Genomic DNA, 13016 nt, shown 5'->3' with positions numbered 1-13016 from the left:
GGCACCCGTAAACAGGACCATGGACGTTAGGAGTAAGTTTCCAGCCCCTCTGCCGTTGATGTAGGGCTGGCTGTCCCAGCAGTTCATGTGACCAGCAGGGCAGGAGGTGTACACAGAGATGAGTGTACCATTCAACTTGATGGATGCCTTGCAGGGGCTGTAACAAGTCTTGCATACTTCAAAAAGTTGTCGAAGGTAGCTTTCGCTCCATATACCCTGGCACCCCTGGCTCCGCACTTGTGTTGGTGTTTTTCCTGTAAAAGTTACAAATTTGTATCGCTCAGAACTCATTTCTGTGCTCAGCTTATCAAAGAACAGGGCATTATGTCATTATATTTGGGCTGGAGGTTTTAGGGTGTTCATTTCTAAGAAATATTTGCAGCCTTTTTTTTTCATTTTTTTATTTTTTCCTTCATAAAACATGCATATTTTGCCGATTTATTTCGGGTGGACGCATCCAACCGTGATCATCACTGAAAAGTAATTGCTAATGAATGCAAAAACCTCAGAAAGACTAACATCTGAAGTTTATTTATAGTTTGTAGACTTCCTTATAAATCATGACGCTTCATGCTCACCATAATGTAAATTGCTTGCAAACGACGGGCAATGAATGTGCACACTTGTGAAAGTGAATAATCTTTAACGTAATCACTCGGAGCTTTTCTTATTTTCTTCTTGCCCTACTACCCTCCTGCTCAGTGCGCTGACAAAAATGAAAGAGTACTCAATTTTTCTTTGTCACGATTCATTTGATACCAACCACCAGTAGTTTCCAACATAATTCAAGACTGCTGAGAGGCAGGAAAAAGCTGTAGCCAGCTAAGCATGAATGTGCTCTTGTGATATGAGGTGTTTGGTAAAATTGGACTTGTATCTACAGAGAACAAGTTTCTCAAAATTTAATGGTGTTCTAATGACTTTGTACCAATACAGCTTTATATAAATAGGTCACATCAAAGTTACCAAGGCTATGCTGATTTGATTTGTTGCGCAGATCCCATTATCATTGCTCAGGCCCAATTTCAATATGTTTTATTTTGTAGTGGCTATGCTAGTCTACACATAAATCAAGGCCCTAAATGTTTTGATGAACCTAACCTGTTTCACACAGGGAGAAAACCATTCTTACTCGACAACACTCTCTCTGACAAACAGCTCGAATGTGGGATCCTTGTTCTTGTTTTCATCCTCGTCCTCGTCGTACTCCTCGTCCGACTCGCTTGGTGGTGGGCTCAATCATGTTGAATTAACCTGAGACTGGGGTAGAGAAGAAACATCAAAACGTAGAAGGGACAGAAAATAGACAGGACGACGTCTCAAACTCAGTTAAGTAATTTATTTAGTCCACCTCCTTATATAGTCTCAATCTCAAGGTCATCGCCACCAGCACAAAAGGACGAAGTTATACAGATCAAGCGCCACAGCCTTCAGCACACAATGCAATAAAGTTGACAACGTTTACAGGTCGACGCGATAAGGCAACATCCATCCACCCTCAAACTTGAACAAAAGGAACTGTTCCCCTACTATTCTATACACAGTTCATACTTCTGAATCGTAACACGCCCTCTCTACAAGAAAAAACAAAACAACAAAAACACAACGATAGTTGGGTCAAAACACGTGGAGACCCACACAAAGCAAAAAGCAAAAAAAAAAGGTTTTGCAGGTTTTTAGAAAATCACAAGCACTTAAAACAACCTAATTGACAAATAATAAAAAAATAATTTACACCTTTAGAAAGCTTTTTGAATTGCTTCCAAACTGTAGTGAAGCCTGACTTATCCAGTTGCCTAAAGACTTTATCCGCACGGTCTCCCTTACTACTTTTTACATCGTTCCTCTCTTTGTGTATTATTTCCGTCTCCGACCAGAGCGCCGTGCAGTTGTTGCATTCATGAATATGTTTTGCTATTTCTGAGTTCTGTGCATTGTTCTTTACATTTCGTTTATGTTCGTTTAATATGTCATTTATGCAGCATGACGTCTGTCCTACATACTTAAATCCACACTCTAATTGTATCTCATACACAACACCAGTCTCGCAACATACCGATTTTTCCCGATAAGTCTTTTTGCACTCGCTCACACCTGTTTGAAATGGCGTCAGTTTACTTAATCTGAAATCCGAACTAAAGACAGCGTCTACTCCAAACTGCCTTGCACATGCCTTGAAGTTGTGAGAGATGTCATGAAAATAAGGGATTACAGCAAAGCGGTTCCTTGGTTTCTGTTCAGTGTCCTCTCCTGCCTGTAATAAACAATTCTAATTGCCGTTTTATAAAACTGTCATCATAACCTACACTTATCAACCTTTTCCATTGCCTCTCTACTAATTCAGTGATATGATGGACACATGATCTTTCTAACGCGTTCCTGACCAATGACTTTACAATCCCCGCCTTTACGGTCTTCGAATGACAACTCATCCCTGGCAAAACTGGTTTCAATATTTCTTTGCTCTATTCCCAACTTAACCCTCGATTTACGTGAATACGTAAATCGAAAAAACTGCAGAACATTATCTCCCGGTTTTTGCACAGTAAATTTAAATTCTGGAGCCGTTGACCTTATCACGCCTTCTATGGTTTCTGTTACACCTTCCCCAAATGTGCATATTAAGATGTCATCTACATATCTTCTCACTATTGCCGTACCCGGGGACAACTCCTGTAGATTATCGTGCACTGCGCGATCCAAAGAGTTTCAGGGGACACACCCCCTAGTGCGGTCAACTTTTGAACCCTTGTCTTAAAATTAACAAAATTTACAGGGTAGGCTGGTGGTCATGCTAGAGCGTGTTTGACAAAATGTCAGGTCTGTCGGTTAAATGAGAAGGAAATTAGAGCAGCTTCTATCAGCACCGCGCCTACATTGTTTAGTTAATCTATCGTCAGAAAACTATCACAATAATAAAGATTTTTATTCGCTAAATATATAGCAGAATGCCTAGAGGGTGCGGCTATGGAACATTTATTTCTATAAATTTTCTCTTCAGCAAAATTGGTCAACCTTTTGGTCTTCTGTGTCTTCGACAAAATGTCAACATATTTTATAAAAGACATTCGTAAAGTGAGAAAAAAGTTCCATAGCCGCATTCCTGATTAAATTTCGATCAGAAAAAGGGAAGAATGAGCCTTCCTTGTTCTGCCATTATCAAACGATAGATTGACTAAAATGGAATTTATACAAAAAAGTGGAATGGAGAAAAATGCGTTCAAAGTGCTCCAAACCCTACCTTTTCTTTAGCTTTGGTGGACAGAAAATAATTTGTAAAAAAATAACTATGCAGTGAAAATTAATTAAACTTTTTGGGAATACTCTCTAGATGTTGATAGATGTAAATATGTCATTTTCCAAAATCAACTTTTTTTGCAGAACTTTTTTTTTCTGGGCAGTGTCTGTAAACTTCTGCTAAAATCGGTGCGACTGATGACCCTATACAAACACCTTTTTCTTGTATATACTTTCTTCCTTCGTACTCCACTACCGTTGACTTAATTAAAACTCCAAAATTGTTCAGAAACTTTCTACCGATATACCTGAGCCTGATTGGAACTTAACGAGATTCAGCTCCAATGCCTCCCTGACTCTCTGCATTAACCGGGTATTTTCTAGGGAATAATACAAGTCCTTTGATGTCCATCGATAACACTGAACGCCTCCCATGATGAGCCTCCAAACTGGTAATCAGTTCATTTGAATTTCTAAGTGATAATGAATTTTCTATGCATACATAACCCAACCCCTTCTGTAGAAACTTTGACACCACTTTCTGCCATGTCCCACTCTCATTGATGACCGTACGAAGGGGCATTTCAGGCTTATGGTCTTTTTGGAAAAACTTGATGGCCAGTGTTGAATTCATTGCATTAGTGATACATTTTGCTACATCCCTCAATTCATCCTCATTCAGTACTGCACAAATGTTTCTTTTCAACTTTCCAATGTTCCCTACCCATTCCGAAAACTGTGTATCCATAGCCGTTTGTTTTTTCTTGAATACTGCCATAGGTAAGACTGCAAACCGTCTGGACTTGTCTATTTCTAACAACTTTAAGGACTTCAACTGCAACTTCCTCTTAACCGCATTGACTTCTCTGAAATTTCTTTTGTCCTTTGGGTACGTTACATCCATTACTTTTTCCATCCTGCTGATTGCATGATCTATAAAAGCGACCTTTTCTTCTGGGTTAACCATTCTAGCTACCGTATTAATGGAAGACAACACATCAATCCTCGAAGGCTTCAAATTCAGACAACACTTCGGTCCCTTGGCTAAAACTTCCTCCGTTCTAGGTGATAATGCTTCACCACATGGATTGACAACAGGCTGCCGGGGCTCACACCATACAACAGATCGAAACCACGATTTCGCACTCCCATTAACATGAGACTTTAAGACTTTGATACTATCTAGGACATGCCTTCGCTCCACATTCCACAGTCGTTCAAACAGAGTTCTTCTGGTGCTGTTCCATTGATGGTACTCATGGCAGTGCTTGAAGTTATCTCCCAGGAGAAGTGTCCAAAGTCTGTCACACGCACCTCGGATGTCCTGGATCCTGGTGGCTCCGTTCCGGTAGGCTTTAATGATCTTTTTCTTTGTGTGCCACGGAATACTCGATGAGGGCAGATGTTTGAAGTTCTCCATATCGTATTGCCATCTCACAATAGGTGCAAAAGCAATGAATGCAAGGTTAGAAGATACACACACGAATGCCTGTGTGTGTGTGTCTTCCTTGTGTCCGTTGTTTTTGCGCTTTACACCATGCTTCATAGCGTTCACCAATTTTCATGTTTCGACTCGCTGCTAAAGGGCGGCGCTGTAAAGGCCCGTTCACACTCTTGCAACCTCTTAAAACTGGGTCCTTAAAACCTCTTACAACGAGAGGACACACTGGCGCCATCTATTGCATAGCAGTGTAAACTTGGCGGTCCAGCATATTTTCTATTTCTCTCGCACATTATCCATTCTTTCTTGGCTCGAAAACCTTTTGTCAATGTTATAAACGAGCCTTTCTTATAGGTATTACGCACATTTGACCTCGGAAATCCCGCAAAACCTTCGCTCCTGTGAAATGCAGTTTCAGGGTCACCGCATAGATGGTGCGAGTGTGTTCTCTGGTCCTAAGAAATTTTAAGAGGTCTTAACAAGTCTCGTCTCTCTCGGTCAACACTCTGTTGCAAAAGCGTGAACGGGCCTTAATCGTATCTGGTTTGGTCTTGGTTTACGTGAGTGGTCTGGGTTTTAATGGTGAGTTTCCCAACTGAGTGTTCTAGTAACGTTGGTCTCTGCCAAAGGGCCTCTTTAAGAAGATGAATAAATTTTGTTATAGTTAGGCTCTTAATTTCTTTTGGGTAATTATATTTTTAATTAGGAAACAGACTAGGACCTTTAGGCATAAAAAATATTAGGTCAGTGCACTTTACAAAAATATTAGGCACGCACAGCATCTCACAACCCCCCCCCCCCCCCCCTCACCCCTGCCATAAAACAAACAAAAAAACAATGTAATTTGGAAGCATTTTTAGGTTCTGTTTTTCTATAGGAACGCATCTTTGCGTCGACGGTCCTTTTCCGTGTGGTAAAATTAAGCAATGTGCGCCGCCACTTATGCTTCACATAATGGCAGTAAGCCATTAAATCAAAGCTTTTTTGTTGCAATATCATGTCAATAGCAGAGCGTTTAATTTCTCCAGCTCGTGCCACGCGAGTAGCTGATTAACGCCCGCCAACAAACGAAAGGCCATGTCTCTGGAAGAGAGAGCCCCTCTAATAATTGTTTCACTGTTCTGAAACTTGCAGTGAGTCTGACCTCGGACAATGTAGTAGCACGAAGAAACAATTTTCTGACAAAATTCGCATTATTCCAGATGTCATGAGCAAATTAAAATTACCAAATCAGACAAGAAAAAGAACTCTCTGTGGCTTATCCAGAGCCTACAATGGTGGGACTGTGCCACCGCTCCTGAGTGGGGCGCCTAACTAGGTGCTTGTCTGGTTGCTTGCACATTTTTCAATTGTACATATTGTTCAGTGCTGAGAGGGAAACGTTTGATGGCTTTGGCCAATGTGTAAGCTGGATTACTCTTCATCATCCATGCGCGTTTAGCATCATGCAGCGCCACCTTACACCAAATGTTCTGCACCTTATCAAATTAAAATTTAAAAACACTATATTTGTTCCCCGTGTCTCCTGAACCACTAGAAAGGCAAGGATTGTTGTCCCTTGAAGAGATGGCTGGATGGCTTTTCGAGACATGGAGCACAATCCATCTGTTATGGTTGAGTGCTCGTTCGAGAAATGCAGAATTTCGATCGGCACTTCGGACGACAATGCTGTGGCACGTGGAGTGCGACAAATAGCTGTTTGAGAGGGAGGAAGAGTGATATGGTTGCGAGCGTGGTGCTTCACAAGAAACTGCTTGTTCTTTGTGCACAAACATTGATTCTTTCTTTTTGAGTGAGCACGTTTATTTTGGGGTTTGAAAACTGGGTACCCGTTGGAATTCGGTGCACACCAGAATCAGGTAATTACAGTAATAAATCTTGGACATACAAAATTGACTTTTTAACATTTGTATTGCGATCTGGTGTTTATCAGCTTTTTCTTTGTTAAAACCAGTCTGCAGCCTAGTTTTGGTATACTTCCTAGAATCCCATGCAAAACTGCCCTCCAATTATGGTCTTGGCATGTTTGCACTTTTTGAACAGGTCACACGTAAAGATCAAAGGGCACAATGAGAGCATTTGCAGCAGCACCAGAAGTACAGCCAGCTGTCGCCTCTTTTTGGCTTCCCCCGGCGTTCCATGCCAAATGCACTGTCGGAAACCGACATTGTGTTTTTGTACTGGCTTGTCTGGTTTGCATTCATAAGCTTGGCAGGGGCTGTTAGTACCATGCATGCGAGAGCTGGCAAGTTGTCAGTCAAGGACCAGCTTCTCTGCCTCATAAGGCTTCGCCTGGGGCTTCTCTACGGCCGCCTAGCACGGACTTTTTAATTCTCAATATCAGCTGCTGGGAATGTCGTTTAAGGCCATACTTCGGCTCCTGAAAAAGGGTCCTGGTGACCGTGGTCGTGTGGTTGCCAAGGAGAATTATTTGTAACTGCATGCCACAATCCTTCATAGACAATGGCCATGGCAAAACAACCTGCAAAGTGGACTGCACCGAGGTCCACTTGCCAGGAAGTTGATGCCCTGTGCACAGATATTCAGTGGGTATGAGGCGTATAACACTATTAAGATCCTTGTGGCAATAGCGCTAAATGGCTTTATTATGCATGTTTCGTAGGCATACGGAGGCCATGCCTCAGGCAAGGTCGTGACGCGTGACTGCGGCACGTGATGCGTTGGTGCGGCATTTTATTTTCGCCTGCAAAAAAAAAAAAAAAAAGTATTTCTGAAAGGACACTGAGGCCGAAGGAGAAAGTTTATCTCCGTTGCGGACGAAACGACCGCGACCTAAAAATATCGCTAACAAAGAGAGAGAGAGAGAGAGAGGGTCTTCGGAGAAAAATAAACAAAAGAAGGAAGCGCCGCGAACGCGTTCCGGGTGCACAGAACGCGACAAGCGTTCAAGGACGTTTGTTTTCTTACTTTTTGTTTTCTCCCCATCTCCCGCGACTCTTCTTCCTCTCTCTTTCTTTCTCTCTTTTTCTTTACGCTTGTGCTGGATTGTGGCGTCCTATCGGCTCTCCCGATCTCGTGGTCGCCATAATCGCCACGCCGCCAAGCCGTTGTCATATCGCTTTCGTTCAACCTCGTCCACAGCCGCCTCCCATCCTGTTTCGACAGCGTCACCGCAGTGGCAGTGTTGTCCGTTTGTTTGCTGCCACATCGTGGCCACCACAAAGATGACAGAGCCAAGGCAGTGCAAATCGTTGACGTTGGAGCGGAAAGTGGCCTTAATCAAAGAAGTTGAAAAAGGGGGTCGGACAAAGTCAAGCATCGCCAAGGAATTCGGCATTCCCTTGTCAACGCTCTCGACAATCGTCAAGAACAAGAACAAAGTCTTCGAAGGATTTCAGCAAAGCTTTTCAAGCAAAAGAAAGAGGCAGCGTGACTCCAAGTTTCCCGACGTCGAAGCAGCGGTCCTACAATGGCTACAGAACGTTTGAGCGGCCAACCTCCCAGTGAGTGGTCCAATGATAATGGAGAAGGCAGACGCACTGGCCCTGCAAATGGACTACACAAACTTCAGCTGCAGCAAGGGCTGGTTCGATCGCTTCAGGAAGCAAAACAATGTGTCGTCCATGCCGATACTCGGTGAAAGCGGCACGGTTGACAGAGTGGCTGTGGATAACTGGCGCAACCACCGACTCGTCAAGCTGCAGGAGCACTACCGTGACAAGGACATCTTTAATCTAGATGAAGCCGCCCTTTTCTATAAGATGCTACCCAGCCGCACCTTTACACCAAAAGGAGAAGCATGCACAGGAGCCAAGCAGCGCAAGGACGGGATCACTATTTGTTTTGGAGCTAACGCTACGGGTGAAGAGAAGCTGCCCCTTCTGCTTATCGGGAAAGCCCAAAAACCCGTGTGCTTCCGCCATGCTCGCTTGCCAAAGGGGGTGATCTACCGAGCCAACAAGACTGCATGGATGACGGCGGCGCTCTTTGAGGAATATGTGCGTGCGCTGGACCGCAAACTAGCAAAGGAGAAGTGCAAAGTACTTTTCATTGTGGACAACTGCCCAGGACATGAAAAAATTGACAATCTCGAGGCGATACAGTTGGAGTTCCTGCCCCCGAACATGACCTCTGTTCTCCAGCCAATGGATCAAGGAGTTATCGAAATAACTCGAAAGCTGTATAAAAAAAGCCTCCTCCAACGAATTTTGTTGTCCTACGAGACTGTGACTGGAAAGGGGTACGAAGTCGACCTCCTAGGTGCGGTTCACCTCATCGAGCACTCCTGGAAACAAGTCATGCCAGTGTTGATTGCGCAGTGCTTCAGGCAAGCGGGGTTCTCTCGCACCCCAAGCCCGCCGGAAACACAGGCTACGCCGGAGTTCAATAACTGTGATGGACTCTGTGAGGAAGTGCGCCGTCTTACCGGTTCTGCGGACAACGAAGCAGGCAGTGACGTCAACTTTGAGGGGTACGCTTTGTACGAGAGTGATGTCCCAGTGACTGGTGACAGGACCGATGCTGAAATTATCCAGGCAGCTCTGGGCAACGTGGACGACAAAGAGGAGGGCGATGAACCACCTCGAGAGATTCCGACGTCGGCCGAGACGCGGAACTTGCTGCATCTACTCCGGAACAAGGTCGAGTGCAGCGGCGGTGAGAAACGAGTGATGCGATCCTTGAAGGTGCTCGAAGATGCTCTTCTGGCACCGAATGTGAACGCAAAGCAAACGGATATCGCGACGTTTTTCAGTGCCCAATAAGTGAGTGGAAGAAATAAAATGTTAAGCCGTGCAGTTAGCTGCTTGCCGTTTTTATTGCAAAGGCGCATCACAACAGCTCACAGCTCCATGACACTCCCATTGCATGTAACAGGTACGCTTGTTTCTAATTCATTTTTTCTCGTTTTAGTAAGTGATTTCTTGCTCAAAAACGAAGCTGTGATTGGTATGATTTTCGGAAGCGCTAGATTTTCGAAATCCGCGGTCGGTACTTCGGAAATTTTGGTACTCCGCTTATCTCGAAATTTAGCTTATCTCGCAATTTTTGCCGGTTTTTAGGACTTTGAGTTAACGGGGGTTTACTGTACTCACCGGTGGTGTTTCGGTGCGTTCCCAGTGCCAGGGACCTACCTCTCGCTGCCTCACTTCCAGATGTTTTTGTGTATGTGCCGACAGGCACAGTACGGCATTGGCGAAGGTGTGGCCCGGCACCGCCACCATTTTCCATAGTGCTGTTTGAGGTACTTTTGTCCCGACTGCAGCTTCACTCTCAGGTACCCATTTTCGGTCTTCCACTCTATCTTTTGCCCTGAATGTCCACCCTTTGTGACAGCTGCGTAGGGGCATCCTCTGTTTCCTGGGTGTCCCACTGCTCCACCCCTGCCCCAAGGACTCCAGACTTGCTGGGGTTGAACATTAGCCCCAGGGTAATTCCCTCTTCTCCACAGGTGTCGAGCGATTTCTGAAGCTCCTCCAGGGACCCCACCATAAGCACCAGATCATCTGCATAAATCAAGGCAGGGATCCTCTTATCTACTTGCCTCCCCTCTTCACCATAGCACATCTTGAAACCTAAGCGACTGTCCTCCAGTGCTCCCTCTCTCGTCTTGCAATATACAACATGAACAGAAGTGGTGAAAGTGGGCACCCCTGTCTCAGTCCCCTTGTGGCCTTTATTGGCTCGGTGAATTCCGTCCCCCACTGAACCACAACATTGTTTTCTGTATATTTCTTGGAGTAAGTCCCTCCATTCCACAGGCATTTCCAACTCCTTCAATACTGTCCATAGCAGCGAATGGTTCGCAGCGTCGTACGCCTTGGAAATGTCCAAGAAGCCGAGGTATAGGGGCCTCTGCTCATGGTTGGCGATCTGCATGGCTTGTGTGATTACGAACAAGTTGTCCTCCAGCCTCCTTCCCTTGCGGAATCCTCCTTCCCTTGCGGAATCCTATGTGTGAGCGAAGCCAAAGTTGCCAGCATAAGAATGCAGCCTGAACAACGCCTGCACTGCACGAGCGAGCATGCAAGGCAAGGATGCACAAAGCTTTGGGTTCGTGCTTGTAGCTTTAGCATCGCTCACATATGCGGTGAAACAAAGTATAGTTACACTTGCTGCACGCAGTCTTCTTGTATGTAGAAAAGACAACATAAATAGCTAAAATAGGCTAACAAAGGATGTGCACAACATTTCATTTTCTTTTCAATATTTGTTTAAAAAATGATTACTGCTGCTGATGCCGGAATGTGCACCACTTCAGACTCTTGCGTGCACTTTGATACTTGGAAATTTAGCAAAATGTATTATAGGTGGCTCTATTGGAGATAATTTCTAGTGGAGGTCATTTCCAGGCAAGCAGGTTCAGATGTCTTATTGCATGACCCTTCCATACTTTTTGTAACCTTTTTTTTCCCTAGAAGTCGAGATTTTTTTTTCAGACTGTTTTTTTTTGGCTGCTTTGAATTTTTCAAAATCAGTATCTCGAACACATTATTTTGCAGAGGTAGGAAAAGCGTGAAATAAATGTCAGTTCATATCTCTGCAAAAACTATGTTAATTTTAATATTCTACAAGATCAGCTGCATTTTTTTAGATTACATGTTTTCACACCACTGCTAGTGCCCCTACACACTGTGATGTTAATCTAGCTGAGATCATCCACTGATTCATAGACAAATTGATTACAGAGGGACAGTAGTCGGGTTTTTTGTTGCAGTCATGCTCAGTTGTGCCTACGTATGTATGTATGCGGCAGGAAATGCATGTTCCCTCACCTTTAGAAGTGGCATATCCTTATCTTTGTTAGTTATCTGGAGCTGTCTTCACTGGTACAGTTTCTCCAGCCTCGGCAGAAGCTCAGAAAAGTAGAACCTATGAAGGCATGCCGTCCATGTCCGCATTGAGGCTCCACACATGAAAAAAAATATCCTGCCGACCCGTACAAAACAACTGAAATTGCACTTGACTAGCGAATCCTCGTGACCCATTCTGTGTGATGAAGTACCCATCTTTCTCATTGCTTCGCACGTCGTAGGTTCTATCCTTGGCCAGCTGTTCAGTCATTTGTGTTTGGGCACTTGATCTCCAGGAGTACCTGTTACACAGTGCCGTCTGGCGTTGCCGAAAGTCACGAAAAGTCTTTAGACACAAACATGCCACACCTTGTGACAGTCATCCCATAGTCTCTAACAAGCTGCGCTCATGCAACTGGCTTGTGGCGTTGTCCGTTCCTCATGGCGGCATTGCTGGTGAATGTCGGGCACACCATACTAGTTGCGCTCTTCTCACACGGGGTTGTTGACTTCTTCGGTACTTTATACACATTTGATGCGGTTAGCCGAGGCCGCCGTGCCACAAACCAGGTTGGCGTCTGCTGACTTCTTGTAGCCTCCTAGAGGGCTGTAGCAGCTGTTGAGGTCATGGCAACATGGTCTGCATAGAACCTGGTGCATGGCTTACAGCTTGAAGGCAGGTCATTTGTGGCAAGGTGGCTACCGTGGCACGGAGTAGTGGCATCATTGGCTGTGACTGGCTTCTTCACGCTCTGGGGCATTGAATGTGTCGTACAGCAGGGTTCCTGGGAGAAATAATGCAATCTATGTACAAATGGTTTAGGTTACGAAGGATGGAAGCAGCTGTTTTGAAGATATAATTTAATTTTTGTTTTACAAAACTACTGAACAGGAATTGGTCGACAGCTGAGTGTAAAAAAAGACTGACATTGGCTCCATGACAGGCCTTAAGCTAATCTCTGCATTGTCATTTAAATTCTAATATTTTATGAGGTGGCAATGTATTATATCATGCCACTTTTATTCATCTCTCCCAGTAGTCTCTTTGCACCCTAATTTTGTTTAATGTTTCTTTTTTTATTACAGGAGTGTATTTTAAATGCATGTGTTTCAATTTGTATGTTTCACCTCACGAGGGGTCTACGATGTGGCACGAATGCTTAATTGTGTACCATTTTTTGGGTGAGACAGTGCGTAATGATTACTGAATGGAATCATCACGCAAAAGTGAATAATAGCAAATAGTACTATTTACTTGTCTTGTTTTTCTATAAATCAACTAGTACTGGGATGCAGTCAATGATCCTTTGTGCAATGGCTCTTTTTAGCCTTCAGCACTATGGGTTTGACATTTGTGCAGGACTAATGACAAACAAGTGTACATTCCAGTTAGTCACTGCAGATCTGTTATCAAACTAGATCTTCAGTGTGGCTTCCATGCCTTTGACTTAGAGTTATAGGTACAATAAGAATTATCTTTCGAGACAACCAGGCTTACCTGGTATGTTGAAAAGGTCTCGGAATGGTGAACCCCTTGAAATGCTGCCAGCTCCTCTGCACCCATGGGCATCAGCAGTGGTCGAAGC

Source organism: Ixodes scapularis, unplaced genomic scaffold, assembly GCF_016920785.2.
Source record: "Ixodes scapularis isolate PalLabHiFi unplaced genomic scaffold, ASM1692078v2 PGA_scaffold2__306_contigs__length_199485367, whole genome shotgun sequence".
Classification (NCBI taxonomy): domain Eukaryota; kingdom Metazoa; phylum Arthropoda; class Arachnida; order Ixodida; family Ixodidae; genus Ixodes; species Ixodes scapularis.
The sequence above is the reverse complement of the archived record's forward strand: the minus strand, read 5'-3'. Positions refer to the sequence as shown.